Genomic DNA, 16791 nt, shown 5'->3' with positions numbered 1-16791 from the left:
AACGTGTTGACTGACCTGGTTGATTTATCTTGGGAAAGTGGTGGGTGAGGGAGGGGAATGAGGTGACAGAGATGAGGACTATATACAAGGTAGAGTAGCCCAGGCTGACTTGGGAGTATGCCCTCAGCCCTCACCTGAGACAGAGAGACAGCTGTACACTGAGTGTGATTTCAAGGGAATAGGACAGTCCCCCAACCTCACTAGTGGCAAAGATTCCACCATTAGGTATTCATTTCTTTGTCTTCAACCTTTGATGGTAGCTAAAAATAAAAACTTCCTTTGAATGGGAGTGCCCTGTTATCTCACCTAAGTGTGAATTCATTTTCCTGAGAATTGGGGTCAATCAGTGGCAGGAGAGAACAAGCAGAAGAAAGGGGCCACTAATAAAAGGGTTGCTGGGAGTGAGGAGAGGATGCTACTCACAGGATGAGATTAAGTAAAAAAAAAAAAATTAAGTAAAGGAGAGAATAAAAGAGAACTTTTTCCTTTGGTAATTTTCTCCCAAGATCAGTTGTTCTTCAACCAACCTCATTGCTCGGCTCTTTCGTTCATTTCTTCAAGAAATATTTGTTGACCACCCACTTTGTGCCAGAGACTCTTCTAGGCACTGGGGCCACAATGGAGAATAAGACCGGCACCTTCAGGAAGCTCCCTCTCTTGTGGGGAATAAAGTAAACAGATGAACTAACAAAATAGTTTCCATGTGGTATGTGCTGTGAAGAAGTCAGGCAGGGCAACAGGGCAGAATAGCTGAGGGTAGGCGGGAGGTCTGCTTTGGCCAGGCTTCCCAAGGAGGGGATATTTGTACTGAGACCTGAAGGGTGGAAGGAACCAGCCATGGGGGACACTGAGAGATGGACGTTCCAGGCAGAAAAAAAAGGGAACAGTATATGCAAAGTCTCCAAGGTGGGGCAACTTGACGTTTCCTAGATACTCTGAAGAGGCCAACGTGATTGGAGCCATGTGTGCAAGGGGGAGGGCAGTAAGAGGGAAGATCAAGGATTACAGCCCAGATTCTTAGGGCATTATGACTCCTAGTAAAGTCCTTGGCTTTTATTCCAAGTGAGATGGGAAACTGTGAGAGGATCCAAGCAAGAGGGCGACATGACCTGATTTTTATGTTTTAAAAAGTGCTCCCTCCCCGTCCTGCTGTGAAAAATGGCTTGGATGGACCTTGTTGCAGCTGCCTAGGTAAGAGCTGTCAGTGACTGGGCCCAGGGGACGGCCAGCCGTGCGGGACAGTGACAGAAAAAAAAAAAATTGAGACATAATTTGTGGAAACAGAACCCAGCAAATGAATGAATGAATGAGTAAATGAATGAACCCATGAGCCCATGAGATAGGCACCAGGAAATTTAGGTTCGAGTCCCTGTTCTGCCACTTAGTGTCAGTGTGACCCTGGGCTAATCCCCTCCCATCTCTGATCCTCAGTTTCCCCATCTATGAAGTGAGGTCCAAAGAGGCTGGAACAAGGTCGCCTGCAGCGGGCACAGCCAGCCTTGAGTTCCTGAGCCCCAGACTCTCTCAGGGGCGGGGACTCTGATCCAGTTACTAATCCAGGAAGGCCTGGCTGGCCGAAGGGCAGCAGCGGAAACCTGGGGTGATGCAGTGACTCACGCATGGTCCCTCTGCTGTCAGTAGAAACTGGGGCAGCCAGAGGCCTGATACTCGCCCACAGGCTTGGAAGGGCTGACAGGATGCCACCACGCAGCTGGAGGAAGGGAGCAGGCTGCCAGCACTGGGTTTCCTCTGGGGATTAGCATTTCAGCCAATGCAGCCCCCTACCTTCCTACTTGTCCCGGCTCAGTCCTGGGGCTGTGTCCCACCTATGTGGGTTAACAGGAGGCAGGAGAGTAGTGCCTGCTGGCTATCCGCTCTGTCCTCTCTCTGCCAGGACTTGATCCAGTACACATCACCACCCCTACTTACTGTTGAGGAAACCTAGGCCCAGAAAGAGAGATAACTCATAAGCTGTGAGTGGCAGAGTCAGGAGCCCTACTCGGTTTGACAAGCTCCTTGCATTGCTCTCTTCTGTGTCCTAAATATGGAGAGAACTGGAGTGACAAAGAAAAGAAGAGAAGCTAAATATGTTTTAATAAATATAGAAACTCACACCCTCATGTTTTGCTGGGGCTGAGGAGCTTCAAACAAAAGCCTCTTCTCATCTATGGCCTTTTTGCAATGTGGATAAGCCATTTGGCTATTGTTCTCAGCTCTTTCACTGCTCATTTATCCATTCACACTTTCAGCAAATACTTATTCGGAGCCTTCTACATGCCAGGGATTAAGTGAAGCTCCGAGGAGGGAGACATGATGATCAACAAAAAGAGACTGAGCACTCATTGACATATGTCACATAAACCAGTGAGACAGATGTTAGCACTAATTGTGGAGACTCTACAATCATTTTGTACTTGTGGTTTTAAGTTCCTGGATTCTCTCAGCTTTAGCGTCCTCATTCTAAAATGGGATGGTTAGAGTTTCTCCCTCCTGAGGTTGTGTGAGGATTAGGTGAGATATTGCCTATACAGGATGTAGCACAGTGCTTGGCCCATTAACATGTGCGCATTAACGATTAGTTGTTGCTGTTATTTGCTGTGCATGACATAACCTGAACAGCCTACGAGTGGGTAACTGTGCTAGTGCGGGCCAACAGAGAAGCAGATACCAAAACTGGATTATAAATGCAAGAGGTTTTTGGGGGTGTAAGCAGGAGAAGGCAGGGAGAAACTTCAGGCGGTGACATGTAGGTCTGACACCTGGGGATAGAGGGGGAAGGAAGGCAGCTTGGGGAGGAAGAGTCTGGGACTGCAGTGCAGTTCCAAGAAAGGTTCAGCCATGGTAATTGGGAATCCCTGGGCCAAAGTCACTCACTAGAGTGGTCCACATGTCTCCAGATTGGGCCTGTCCTGGTACCCCCACCTGCTCAGGCACTGACTGGAAGGGTGGGCTCAGCACAAAGTGGTAGTGGAGCCCCAGGGGCACAGCTAGGGCTGTCGCCCACTCACAGTCCTATAGCAACAAATCTGGTGGTGGCGTCCACTGCTGCCCCAATAACTGGGCTTGACCCTGGAGGCTGAGCATCTCCAAACTCTGCACCAGCTCATCAGAATGAGTCCATCCCGTGCCCCGTGCCCTCAGCATGATAAATTCACTGGCTCAGGGTTTGGCCAGTGTCACTAGACATCCACCCACCCACCCTAGACAAGTTTTAGGTTGTGGGTAGGTGGAAAACATAACGGGACCCAGGCTGCATGAGGGTCCCTTTGGACCAGACACGGCTGACTTCAAGAAGGGGAAGTTGGAACTACGTTTGCAATAGTAAGGCAAATCCCAAAATATACCAAGGAGACAGCTGCTGAGAGCCCTTGCTATTTAGGGGAAATGAACTTCAGTGAGGAACATGAACTTCCATCACCATGAAGACAAGCCGCTGGGTTCCCACCCAGTTGGAAGGGTCTTGGGTTTTGAGGGAACATTAGCTACTCAGCGTGAGACGGGACTTTCTCACTCATCCAGTCCAACCTTCTCACTGCACACATAGGGAAGTTGAGGCCCAGAATACAGACAAGAGTTGCATAAAGTCCCCTAAGAGTCTCAAGCTGTACTGAGGCTTGAGCCAGGATTCCTGATTCCCAGGCCAGAGCTAAGTCCTCCACAGCCAACCCTGCTAGTCCCTAGGTGGTGCAAATGGTTTGTGTTCCACTATGGACCAAAATGGCAGTTCAAAACCACCCAGAGGTACCTTGGAAGAAAGGCTTGCCGATCTACTTCCATAAAGATTACAGCTAAGAAAACACTGTCGAGCAGTTCTACTCTATAACAGTTGGGTCGCCATGAGTTGGAATTGACTCGATGGCAGTGAATTTCATGTTGTTTTGATCTGGAGGTAGCGGCTGGGGAAGGCAGAGAGGTGACAGGGACCCAGAGAGGATGATGGGGTTCAGAGGGGGACAAGGGCCCAGAGAGGAGAAGGGATTCAGAGATGGGCAGGGATCTAGAGAGGAATACCCATTGCCGTTGAGTCGATTCCAACTCATAGCAACCCTATAGGACAGAGTAGAACTGCCCCATAGGGTTTCCAAGGAGCACCTGGTGGATTAGAACTGCCAACTTTTTGGTTAGCAGCTGTAGCTCTTAACTACTATGCCACCAGGGTTTCCCTAGAGAGGACTAGGATATGGAAACTCAAAAAAGGGTGCGGAGGATCTGGGAGAAGGGGGGTCTCAGTGAGAAAAAAAGAGCCCTGATAGAGAGGCTGGGACATGTATGCCCAATGGGTGGGGCCTTGGGGCAGGGCTGGGGCTCTGAGGACACACAGGTGGCCCTGGTGTCCCAGCAGCTCTTGGAGGCAGCAGCTTCCTCCCCCCCCCCCACTACCTCACTCCCCTGCTTTTGAGACACCTATGCTCCTACCTGGAGGGGGAGGGAATGACACTCTCGGGCATTAGTCAGCTCATGGTGGTTAAAAAAAGAAGCCTTGGTGGCAATTGTGAGGAATGCATCTTTCAGCTTTGAGCACCCAGGGGCCGCCACCTCCCCCCTGCACCCACAGCTGGGTCTGACCACTGGGTGGAAGTGGGGGAAATCAAGGCAGAGCAGGACGGCCCAGAAGCCAGGGAACCCCACTCCCAAAAGGACTTCCTCTCACTTGCAGCTTTGTCATGATAATAATAAGGGCTATGATACCATCAATAGTCTTGTTTGTGACCTCACTATTCATGCCTCCGGCCCAGGGCTATGCAAAGGGCTTGGAGAACATGGGCTGCTCAGGAGTGGCCTATGTGGAGTTGCAGGCTACCAGGGACCTCAGAGGTCCCCCACTTCAGCCTCCATCTCCCACCTCACAGATGGGAAAACCGAGGCTCTTCGAAAGCAGTGATAGTCCAAGGTCACGTGGCAAGTTACAAAGGTCTCCTGTCCCCAGGCTAGGGAGGGTCTCAGTAAACCCGATGGTGCACAATGAGCCTGGGCCCTGGCAAAGTGTGGCAGAGGGTTAATGTTCCTGAGTGTTCCCTCTGTAACAGACACAGGCTACCAGTTGCCATCCAGTCAATTCCGACTCATGGCGACCCCATGTGTGTCAGAGTAGAACCATGCTTCATAGGGTTTTCAGTGGTTGATTTTTCAGAAGTAGATCACCAGATCCTTTTTCTGAGGCACCTCTGGGTGGACTTGAACCTCCAACCTTTCGGTTAGCAGCCAAACGTGTTAACTGTTTACACCACCCGGGGACTCTAGGCACACACCAAGATTCATGTACTCCTCAACAACTCTAGGAGGCAGGTACCGTTTTAAATCCCATCTATCAACATGAGAAAATTTAAGTGAGGTGCCCAAGGCTACAAAACTGGAAACTGGTAGAACTAGGGCCTGAACCCAGGCAGGCAACCGCATGCCTCTTGTTAAACAGGCAAAGACAAAACCCAGGTAGTAACAATTGTTTACTTGAAGCTACCATTCATTGGCACTTATAATGACAGGGACTGGGCTAAATTATTTACATAAATGCATTCATTCATCTGTTCATCCAGCAAACATAGAGCACCTACTGTATACCAGACACCATTCCATATACCCAGGGGCCAAAGAGTGCCTTCTCCACTCCCGGTGCTTGCATAGGGATAGATAATAGGTTCTATTGTTTATTCCAGCGAGTTCACTAAGGAATGTGTAATAGTATGGCTGGGTAGTGTTCAGGAAACAAACAACCCCCAGTTCTCACTGGCTTCAAATAAGGGTCAGCAAACTCTGGCCCCTGGCCACCTGTTTTTGTACATAAAATTTTATCTGAACATAGCCACACCCATTCATGTATATATGTCCATGGCTGCTTTCTTGCTACAGCGGCAGAGCTGAGTTGCTGTGACAGAGACAACACGGCCCCCATGCTTAAAATATTTCCTATCTGGCTTTTTAACAAAAAGTTTGCTGACTGTTGGCTGAGAATAACAAAGGTTAATTTCTTACTCATGTTACATATCCATCTCAAGTTGGCGCGGGCTCTGCTCTGCATTGTTTCAGCCAGGGACCCAGGCTGGCAAAGCCATTCCACGAAGACCCTGCTCCTCATGCTGGCAGGGTCTAGAGATGGCAAACCGTTCACCAGCTCCTAAGGCTTCCACCTGGAAGAGGCACACGCCACTTCTGCTCACAAATCTTTGGCCAAACCAAGTCACACGGTATGCCTAACTTCAAGGGGTCAGGAAAATACAATCCCTGACAGCATTCCTGACAACCATTGGGATGCAACCCCACCCTCCATTATGGCCTCCGTGGAGACAGAGGCAGAAAGGTCTCAACACCCTTGAAGCTGATGGCCCCTGGCAGCTCAGGTCACACCCTCTGTCCCCCTTCCCCTCACTTCCTCAGACTTTAACCTTGAATGGAATGTGGAGGAGAGAGACCCCCAGGGGCTCCCTTCTCTCTCCACCAGGGACCAGAAGCTGGCCAAGCACTGAAGAGGCCTTGGCTCAAGTACTAGCTTTAGGGCCCATCACCTCCCGGTTGTATGGACTTGGCAGATCATGTCCCCTTGCAGAGCCTCCATTTTCTCATCTGTAGCCATCACCTGTTCCTAGGAAGAAAGGCCTGGTGATCTGCATCTGAAAATTAGCCAATGGAAACCTTATGGACCACAACAGAACATTGTCAGATGGATTTCTTTGGACATGTCGTTGAGAGGGATCAATCGCTGGAGGAGGATATCATATTTGCCAAAGAAGAGGGCCGGAAAGGGCGAGGGAGACCCTGGGTGAGATGGACTGGCACAATGGACTCAAACATGCCAGTGATTGCGAGGACGATGTAGGGCTGGGCAACATTTTGTTCTGTTGGACACAGGGTGGCCAGAAGTTGGAGCTGACTCAGCAGCAGTTAAAAACAACCACCCCCACCGCCTTCCCAAGGAGAGCCGAGGTTCTCAGTGTGCTCACGGGACCAGCAGCATCAGCCGTGCCAGGGAACAGGTTGTTGTTGTTGGCTGGCGTTGTGTCAATTCTGACTGGTGGAGACCCCAAGTATGTCAGAGTAGTACTGTGCTCCGTAGGATTTACAAGGCCTTTTGGAAGTAGATTGCCACACATGTCTTCTGAAGTGCCTCTGAGTGGATTTGAACTGCCTGCTGACCTTTAGGCTAGGGGTCGAATGTTTAGCTGCTTGCGCCATTCTTGGGGAACAGGTTAGAGATGCAAATCAGCTCCACCCAGACCCACTGGGTCAGAAACTCTGGCCGGGGGAGGCCCAGCAGTCTGGGCTTAACAAGCCTCTCAGGTGACTCTGATGCTCACTTGGGCGTGTGAACCACTGGTATAAAGCAAGGAACAGACAAATTGAGATGTGAAAGCCCATGCTCGAACCTGCTTTTCCTGCATCTCCCCATCTCTGTAAATGACAACCCCAGTGGCACACCGGGCGTCATCCTCATGCCCTATCCCTGTGGCCACCTCTACCATAGACCCCAATCTGTGCCTTCCACACCGCCTTCCCCATTCCCGCCTGGCCCACGCTTGCAAAATCTGATGCCCGCGTTTCTGCAATAACTTTCTAGCCCATCTTCCTGCATTTGTTCTCGCATTCTCACCCCAGTGATCAAGGGGTCCTCGGAAAAAGTAAATCAGATTATTCCACTCCTCTGCTCAGAAGCTCCAATGGTCCCATCTCACTCAGAATGAAATCCTACAGGGTGCCCGCTCGGAGGACTCCGCTGACCCTTCCACTGTCCCCCCTTCCCCTCCCCATTCCTCACTCCCCCTGCTCCAGCCACACTGACCTCCTTGCTGTTCTTCCAACATGCCAGACACGCTCCTACCTTGGGGCCTTGGCTTCCGCTGTTTCCTCGGCCAGAAATGCTTTTCCTTCAGATATCCTCACATGGCTTGCTCCCTCACCTCCTTCAGATCACTGTTCAAATGTCACCTCCTCAGAGAAGACTTCTCTGACCCCAGCCATCACGCTGTCCCCTTCTCCTGCACAGAGGGTGGACATGCATCTTTATAGTCTCTAGGTTTTTTATTGCCTGTCATCTCTCCCCACTAGAATATGTGGTCTGGGAGGCCAGGGACAGTCTGCCTGTTCACTGCTGTACCCCAGTGCCTGGGATATTGCCTGGCGCAGAGTAGGCCTTCAACAAATACTTGTTCAGTGAATGAATGAATAATGGCTCCCCTCCCTGCCCCTCCTGCTAAGACTATGCCCCCGGACCCTGGCTGTAACTGGCACAAGGCCATTTTCATGGGCACTGGAAACCTAGTGCAGATTCCCTGGCTCAGTTGGCTTCCAAGGGTTACACTACAAAAGGATTCCAGAATAGGACATGGGTTCCAGCACGTCACTCTGGAACCAACAAGTCTGGGCTTACATCTCTGCTCTTCTACGTTTTAGCCCTATGAATGACCTGGGGCAAATCACATCACCTCTCAGGTCCTCAACTTTCTCATCTCTACAGTAGGAGTGATGCTAATAATACGTACCCTCCAGGGCTGTTGCAAGGACTAAGTAAGGTGCATGTGACAACTGTAGCATTGTATCTGGGACACACTGAGCCCTCAATACATACAAGTGACTATTATGACTATTACTATTGTTTTGCTTTCTTTTCAATTTTGCCAAGGGTTGGGGATATTTGGGCAACAGTAGAGTTTATTAGGAGTATAAAAGGCTTCAGGGAATGGGGTCCTGGGTTTGAATTCCAGCTGCTACCGTCTTGCTAGGTGACTTTGTACAAGTCACTACCTATTTCTGGGCATCAGTTTCTGTATCTGGACAAGAAGAGGTTTTGTTGAGGAGTCTCCATCATCCATCCAGCTTACCTCTCCAAACTCTTCCTGAGGACCAAGGCTCTGCTCACCGAACCCTCTTTGGGGCCCCAGCCATGGAGGCCCCTGGGCTCATTGGGTGGCTCAACCACGTGCTGCCTTCTCCCACCATCTTCACTGAGGTGGAGAGGGGGGCAGAGGGCAGTGACACGTTGTGGCTGATAGCACATGAACTCCAGATCTAAACTGGCTCGGCTGAAATCCGGGCTCTACCTCTGGTAACTGTGTGACAAGGCAAGTCAATCTCTCGTGCCTTGATGTCCTCATCTGTGAAACGGAAGTAATTACAGCTTGTGAGGATTAAATAAGCTATGACTAATAAAGCATACAGATGAGTACTTGGTACAGAATAAGCACCATTATCACTAAGAGTTATTATTACTACTAACAACCATGGCTGGTCTTTGGACCAGGTGCAGTGCTAAGCGTTGGGTAATCTTTGATTTAGTTCTCACAAAAACTCTACAAGGAAAGAACCTTTTGCTTCTATTTTAGAGGTGAATAAGCTTGACTCAGAGACTTAAGCCACTTGCCCAAGGTGACACAGCATATGGGTGAAGCTGGATTTGAATCCAGTGCTCTCTCAGCTCAACCCCGAGCCTGGTTCTTTCCACTCACCACGCTGCTTCCTCTCAGCTCTGTTATAGTGATGAGGAACTGAGGCTCAGAGAACTCAATCTCCGGTTGGAGTTCTGCGGGGCCCTTTCATCTAGGGCCTTCCTGAACCCAGGCAGCATCATGCCTAAAGGAGTACTCTGGTACCATTAGTACTCGCATTTATGGAGAAAGAAACTGAACTTCGGGACAGAAAGGAACCCACCCAAGGCTGCTCAGCTTGGTGCCCCCCAGGTGGACAACAAGGTCTTCAGGGAAGAGGCCCCAGCATGCGCCCTGGCAGCTGGCCCCCTCTCTTGCCCTACAGCCCCCGCTCCTCTCCTCCTTCTGCTTTATGACCTGTTTTATGAGCGCAGCCTGGCGGCTTCCATGTTACCATGGGAACCAGCCTGGTGCTGGCTCCCGGCAGCTTGATCTGGGATTGGCAATTTTAAGTCAGAGCTTATCCTGGGGCCCAGTGGGGGGACCTAAAGTTGGGGTCTGTACACCCTGGAGATGCAGAAGGCTGCTTGCCTCTCTGCTGTGCTCTGGCTGCCCAGGGGCCCACAGAGCTCAGGGACCATGCCGCCAGGAGACCACAGGGCCCATGAGAGCCCTGGAGGGGCCTGGGGCAGACAGGGGTGAGATGGGCTGCCGAGTGGAACACAGGGAATGGACAGAGCTAGACTGGTGGGCATACATACTCAGAGACACGCAGAGACTTGTGTGGGCACACAACACACAGAGACATAGAACAGCCAACATGAAGAGCCTTGTGCTGGTCTATACGGACACACACAGACGCCCACAAACACAGAAACAGAGATTGTACACAGCAATCACAGGGAAAGATACATCCAGACACACACCAATCCAGGCAGAGATGCGTGGACACCCAGACACACACATCCACAGACACACAGACACCCAGAAACACACACAGAGTACACTTGAACACCCAGAGACACATGTAGACACACAGACACACAAAGAGACATACAGGCACCCAGACACACAGGCAAGCACATATAGAAAGATACCCAGCACACACAGACACAAACACATAGATAGACACACAGACACACCCAGGACGAGTGAACACACAGAGACACACACAAAGACAGATACACACACACACACAGAGACCTGCAGACATACACTGACCCACAGAGGGACACATGGACATCCAGAGGCACATACAGACACACAGACCCACAGAGAGATGCATGGACACCAAGGGACACATGCAGACACAAAGACACAGAGGGACACACAAATACCTAGAACCAGGTGCAGACATACAGAGGGATGCATGGATACACAGACAGACGGAGACCCACGGGACTCCCAGAGGGACAAAAGATACCCAGGGACATACACAGATACAGGGACACTGCAAATCACATACGGACTCACAGATGCACAGATGTACCAACTCAACAATTCACACAGGAGCATCATAGGGGCAGACATGCTGACACACACACACCAGAGACTCAGGGGGAGACATGGGCATAGAGACACACCAAGCAGACACACTCAGGTCCAGGGATCTGTGAACATGCACACACACACATCCCAGAGACCCAGGGGTAGACATGGGCATAGAGATGCACCAACACAGATACAGGTCCAGGGATCTATGAACACACACATGTACATACACACACATACACACACAGGCCCACAAAGACCCCCAGAGACAGAGGACAGCCCAAGCCCACAGTCAAACAGGCAGCTGAGACGCTACCCACAACCACCTACAGGGAGCATGCAGAGGCAGCGCTGGCACCTGGAGAAGGGCCCACTCCCCTCATGAGTAAAAGTGTCCTCCATTCTTCTTGTCCTTTTGTTCATGAAGCAGCCAGTTTGGCCAACATTGAACCGAGGAATGCCCAAGCAGGAGTGACATCACTGTCACTGAGCACATGGGGAGACAAGTGCAGAAGGAGCACAGGCCTGGCATAGGTCACCAAATGAGGCGGGGCTGAGGGAGTACTGGCCCTTGGAACCTAGGACCCAGGCCCCTTACCCTAGACCACCTCCTCACCTGGCTCCGGGTCGGAACACCCTGGGACCAGGGCCCAACTGAGCTGCCCTCCCCCTGTAGCACCCAGTGTCCCCAGCTAAGGGTTTGGGTTTGGGAGACTACAAGTGCTGCCAGTTCAGTCCCTTGGGAAGTCCCCTTTCCAGACTTCAGTTTGCTCTTCTGTACAGTGGGGGCAGTAATCTCCTCTGGTCATTGCAAGGCCAGGGAGGTCTGTGTGTTCGTTGCTGTACCCCAGTGCCCTGGATATTCCCCTGTGGGTCAGTTCTACTCTGTCCTATAGGATCGCTATGAGTTGGAATCGACTCTACAGCAATCAGTAGGAAGACAATAAGCCAAGATAACAGTGAGTTGGTGGAGGGACAGTTAAGGTAGTCAGGGAAAGTTCTCTGAGGAGTGGCATTCACCTGAGCCTGAAAGGTACGATGGAGCTAGCCGTGGGAGGGTGTAGGAGAAAAACATTGCAGCCAGGAGGAACAGCAGATACGAAAGCCTGGAGGAGGTCAGCGTGGCTGCAGGGGGGATGGGGAGAGGGGTAGGAGATGAGTCCAGGGTTAACCAGGGTCCAGATCAGGCAGGGCTTTGCTGGCCAAGGTATGGACCGTGGGTTTCATCCTACATGACATGGGACTCACTGAAGGGTTTCCCTCAGATGACCTGATCAGAACCCCATGTTAATAAGCTCTCTTTGGCTGCTGGGTGGAAACTGCCTGGATGGGACAAGACTAGAGCCAGGGAGCCCAGGGCCGAGGCTGTCATCCAGGCGAGGTGGGGCAATGCAGTGGAGAGGCTGCTCCTGAATTCCTGCATCCAGTGTGTGTTCACCGGGCCCCTAACATCTGTGCCAGGCACTGTTCTGGGCTCTGGAGACACAGCTGAAAACAGAGCAGCGGAAATCCCTGTCCTCATGGGGCCTGCGATCCAGTGGGAGGAGAAAGGTAAATGAGCAAAGAAATCCTAACAGGATGTGTCAGCTGGGATGCCGTGTTGTGTGCTGGAAAGGAACCTCAGCGGGGATGGGGGCAGGGAGGCCAGGCAGGGGTGCAGGTGGTGTGAAATTTTAAACACAGCTGTCTGCCGGGGAGGCATCCCTGAAATGGGAGGCCTCCCTGAAACGGTGACATTTGAGCAAAGATCTGAAGGACAGGCAACTCCAGGGCAGAGAGTTCCAGGCAAGGGAAACAGCAAGTGCAGAGGCACAGAGGCATGGATCTGAGGTCTGTTTGAGGACAGTGAGCAGCCCTTGTGGCTGTAGGGAAGTAAATGGTGTGGAACTGGGGCAGGTCAGGTGGGGAGGGTGTGGCTGAATGGTTTGGAGAGACCACAAGGACCTGGGTGCCCACCGGAGGAGAGAGAGCCTCGAGGGAGGCTTCGGGGCGGGGGAGCTATCTCCATTTTCCCAGGAAGCAGAATTTCCTCCTCCTTCCATCTCCAAACCTTCATAAGCCAAAAACTGATAATAATAATAATAATAAAAAAAATTATAGTGGGCGAAGAAAATATCTCCAGGAAAGGAAGGCAGCTGAGATGGTACCTTCACCCAGGACAGACCTGGCCCAGGCCAGAAGGGATTTCTCCCGCTGCCCACAGGAAACAAAGAGGAATCAGAGAAGGGCAACAAAAGCTTCAGAGTCAGAAAGACCCAGGGAGATCTGCCTCTAACACTTTGTCCAGTGTAACCTTGGACACGTCACAGCCAGCCTATCCCGGGATGTTAGGCGTGTCACGAGGGCCTGTTGCCTTGTCCATTTCTCCAGGCAGGTATCTTAAAGGTGGACTGTGGCTGGGGGCCCTGCCATGCTCTAGCCTCAGACCACACGCCAATGGGAAGAGGTCATCAGGGGACTCCCAGGCAGGAGGGTTTGAAGACAAACAACTTCTCTGCCAGGACACCCCACTAGCTTGCTTGTCATGGTGCCTAGGATCCCACTATGAAAGCTCATCAGTCATGTTATGAGTCACTAGATTATAAAGTCCACGAGGGCAGGATGTCATCAGTGACGCTGATTGACTTCTATGTCCCCAGATCTAGCACGGTGCCTGCCATGGAGGTGGTGAGCAGTGGTTAAGGGGTAGGTTTTGGAGACAAACCTGAGTTTCAATTTCAGCTCCAGGCCTGGTTTAGCAGTATGATGTGAGCAAATTGCTTCTGTCACTGAGCCTCAGTTTCTTCCTCTGCAAAATTGGCTAATAATAGGACCTGCACTATAGCATCCTTGAGAGGCAGAAATTTGTTCAGTATGTAATCCAGAAGCAAGCATAGGGCCTGGAACATGGTAATGACAACAATAATTTGCTTCCATTATTACTGTTGCTGCTGTTTACTGAGCTCTTACGACGTGCCAAGTACTGTTGTCAGATGGATTGCATGGATCAGTTCATGTAATGCTCACTACCACACAAGCAGGTTGAATGAGCAGCCTATAGCCTATTCTCTGCCCGCATGTCCTTGGTCTACTCTAGAGGACCCTGGGGGCCATTTCCTAGGAAGGCCAACAGCCTCCTGCCCCTGCACCTGAGGTGTTCTCTGGCCAGGCCAAAAGTGTCGGGGAGTAAACACCCCCAAGAGGGACCCTAAACCAGTGAGGAATGGGAAGTGATGAATGAAGGCCCAGCTTCCCCACCCCTCAGCGGGACACATCCAAGGTGTGTTTGCACTCTTTCAGAGGTTCTTCAAGGAGGCTGACCCTGATTGCCACTATTGGTGCCTGCACCCTTTATAGGCTATTCTCTCTTTCCCCACTTCTGACAGGCTTTCTGTGAGCACCTTCCAAATAAGCTGTTGTTGTTGTCGTTAGCTGCCATCAAGTCATCCCCTGACTCATGGTGACCCCACGCACAATGGAATGGCCAACTGCCTGGTCCTGAGCCACACCGTGAGCAGTTGCAGATCGGACTGGTGTGATCCATAGGATTTTCACTGCTGCTTTTTGGAAGAAGATCATCAGGACTTTCTTGCTGCCCATATAAACTACTTACATCCAAATCTTTATATCAGGGTCTGCTTTCAAGGGGAACTCAGGCGAAGACACAGCTTTAATTCACAAATTAAAAACCCAAAGCCAGAGAGGTTAAGCAACCTGCCCAGTAAGATGCTCGTGGATGTACAGTTCCTGATAACATTTTCCCTCTCTGGTGTCTCACCGCCTCCCTGGCCGCTGCTGTGGCCCGTACCCTGCACCAAAGCTCTTCAGCGAGCAGAGGAAGCCATTCCTGGGCCAGTGGCACAGATGGGGTGGGCATCACCCCTGGTTCCCAACCTGCCCAGAGACGTCCCAAGCCTGGATGCAGGGCAGCCAGGTGGTCCCCAGGGGGCTGCTCACTGGGCTGCGGGTGAATGGAGTGGATTTCCTGGGCCACAGGCGGTTAATTAGGGTGCTGACTCCCACTGCTTTCAGTGCACGGAGGCCCTGGGTTGGATTTCAGGCTCATTAGTGTCTTGGCACAGACAAACAGAACCCATTCTGGCTGTGAAGCTCCCACTGCCCAGCCCTGCATGCCAGGAGAGGGCATGGAAGGAGGGCTCACAGGGACTTCCACCCTGCCTGGTCCTCCCCAAGGAGGTCCAGGGTTCAAGGCAGCCATGGAGGCTGGAGGGTCCTCCACCAAGCCCATCCGGTGACCTGGGCTGAGACACCCTCCTGCTCTGAGCTTCCTTGTCCTCCTCTGTCCAGAGGGGGTCACAGCCTTGTCGCCCCTGACTCCCAGAACTGGAGTGAGCCTCTGAATTATAGGATGGAAGTGAAAGTGCCCTGAACCATTAAAAAACAGATGGGCTCTGTGTCCCAGGCAAGCGAGAGCTTCAGGCTGAGTCGTTAAGTGGGGCAAGGTGTGATGAGGACAACAGCAGCAGCTGCCTCCCTGTCTCCCTGCTCCTGCCCTTCTCCAGCTGCCATGCTCAACCAGCAGCCCCTGGATTCTGTCACACAAAATGCTGCATCAGGCCACTCCTCTGCTCAACATCTTCCCATGGCTCCCATTGAATTTGGAGTAAAATCCAAACTGCTCACCGCAGCCCTCATGGCCCCACATGCTCTGCCCCCCACCCCAACGCCACCTCTCCAACCCATCTCTGGTCCTCTCCCCTCCTGACTCCACTCCAACCCCTCTGGCATCCTTGCTTTTTCCAACTCACTAATTTCATGCCAGAGCCCTGAAGGCTCAGTGGTTAAGAGCTCTGCTGCTACCAAAAAGTCAGCAGTTCGAATCCACCAGCCGCTCCTTGGTTACCCTATGGGGCAGTTCTACTCCATCCTGCAGGGTCTCTATGAGTTGGAATCTACTCAATGGCAATGGAAATTTCACGTCAGCTTTAGGGCCTTGGCACTTCTTGTTTCTTCTGCCTGGAAGGCTCTACCCCCTGATAGCTACAGGGCCTGTTGTTTCTCACCCTTCAACTCCCAGGTCAAATGTCACCTTTGCAGAGGGGCTTCCCTGGACACCTGAACTAAAATAACCCCCATCCCGACTCCTATCATTCTCTACCCCTTTACCTAAATTTATGTCTGCTTATAGCATCTATCACCACCTGAACTGATACTATGTACTTATCTGCTGTCTAGGCTATTAGAATGTCAGCTCCAGAGGGCAGGAATCTCATTTTTGTGTCCCTAGCACCTAGAACAGTACTAGGCACCTAAGTAGGTGTTCAATAAACATTTGTTGAATGAATGATTCCATTGGTGTATAATTCATGTTTATGGGCAACATGTTTTGTTACATAAACCAAAAACCAAACCCATTGTCGTCAAGTCGATTCTGACTCATAACAAACCCAAAGGACAGAGGAGACCTGCCCCATAGGGTTTCCAAGGCTGTAAATCTTTACGGGAGCAGACTGCCATATTTTTCTCCTACAGAGTGGCGGATGGGTTTGAACCACTGACTTTCCAGTTAGTAGCCGAGTGCTTTACTCACTGTGCCACCAGGGCCCCTAGTTTTGTTCTATATGGACACATGTAAAATATAGGAAAAGACCTGGAAAGATGCTCTCTGTTTAGTTTCCTAGGGCTGTCCTAAAAAAAGTACGACAAATTGAGAGGCTTATAGGAACAGGAAGTTGCTGTCTCACAGTTCTGGAGGCTGGGAGTCCAATATCAGTGTTGGCTAAGTTGATCCCTTCCGAGGGCTTTGAGGGCTAATCTGCTGCCTGCCTCTCTCCTAACTTCTGGTGACAGCTGGTGATCCTTGGCTGTAGATGACTCCAGTTTCTGCTTCCGTCTTCACAGGGTCATCTTTCCTGTGTCTCTTCTGCTTTTCTGTAAGGACACCACTCATAATGGACCCACTCATCTCTAGTATGACTTCATGTTAACTGATAACATCTCCAAACAC

At 51.2% G+C, this 16791-nt stretch overlaps 1 long non-coding RNA gene across 1 annotated transcript in view; it reads right to left on the bottom strand.

Annotated features, from left to right (window-relative positions):
• The window catches only part of LOC104846064 (uncharacterized), a 137587-nt gene that overhangs the window by 103517 nt on the left and 17279 nt on the right, over nt 1–16791 (bottom strand). The window contains exons 3-6 of the long non-coding RNA XR_010319228.1: nt 13549–16715; nt 8811–9083; nt 7811–7967; nt 528–7305 (exon numbers count right to left, since the gene is read on the bottom strand). This is a non-coding gene — a long non-coding RNA (uncharacterized LOC104846064). The remainder of the gene's footprint in view (nt 1–527; nt 7306–7810; nt 7968–8810; nt 9084–13548; nt 16716–16791) is intronic.

Source organism: Loxodonta africana, chromosome 24 (assembly GCF_030014295.1).
Source record: "Loxodonta africana isolate mLoxAfr1 chromosome 24, mLoxAfr1.hap2, whole genome shotgun sequence".
Classification (NCBI taxonomy): Eukaryota; Metazoa; Chordata; class Mammalia; order Proboscidea; family Elephantidae; genus Loxodonta; species Loxodonta africana.
This window is presented reverse-complemented; position numbering and strand designations above follow the sequence as displayed.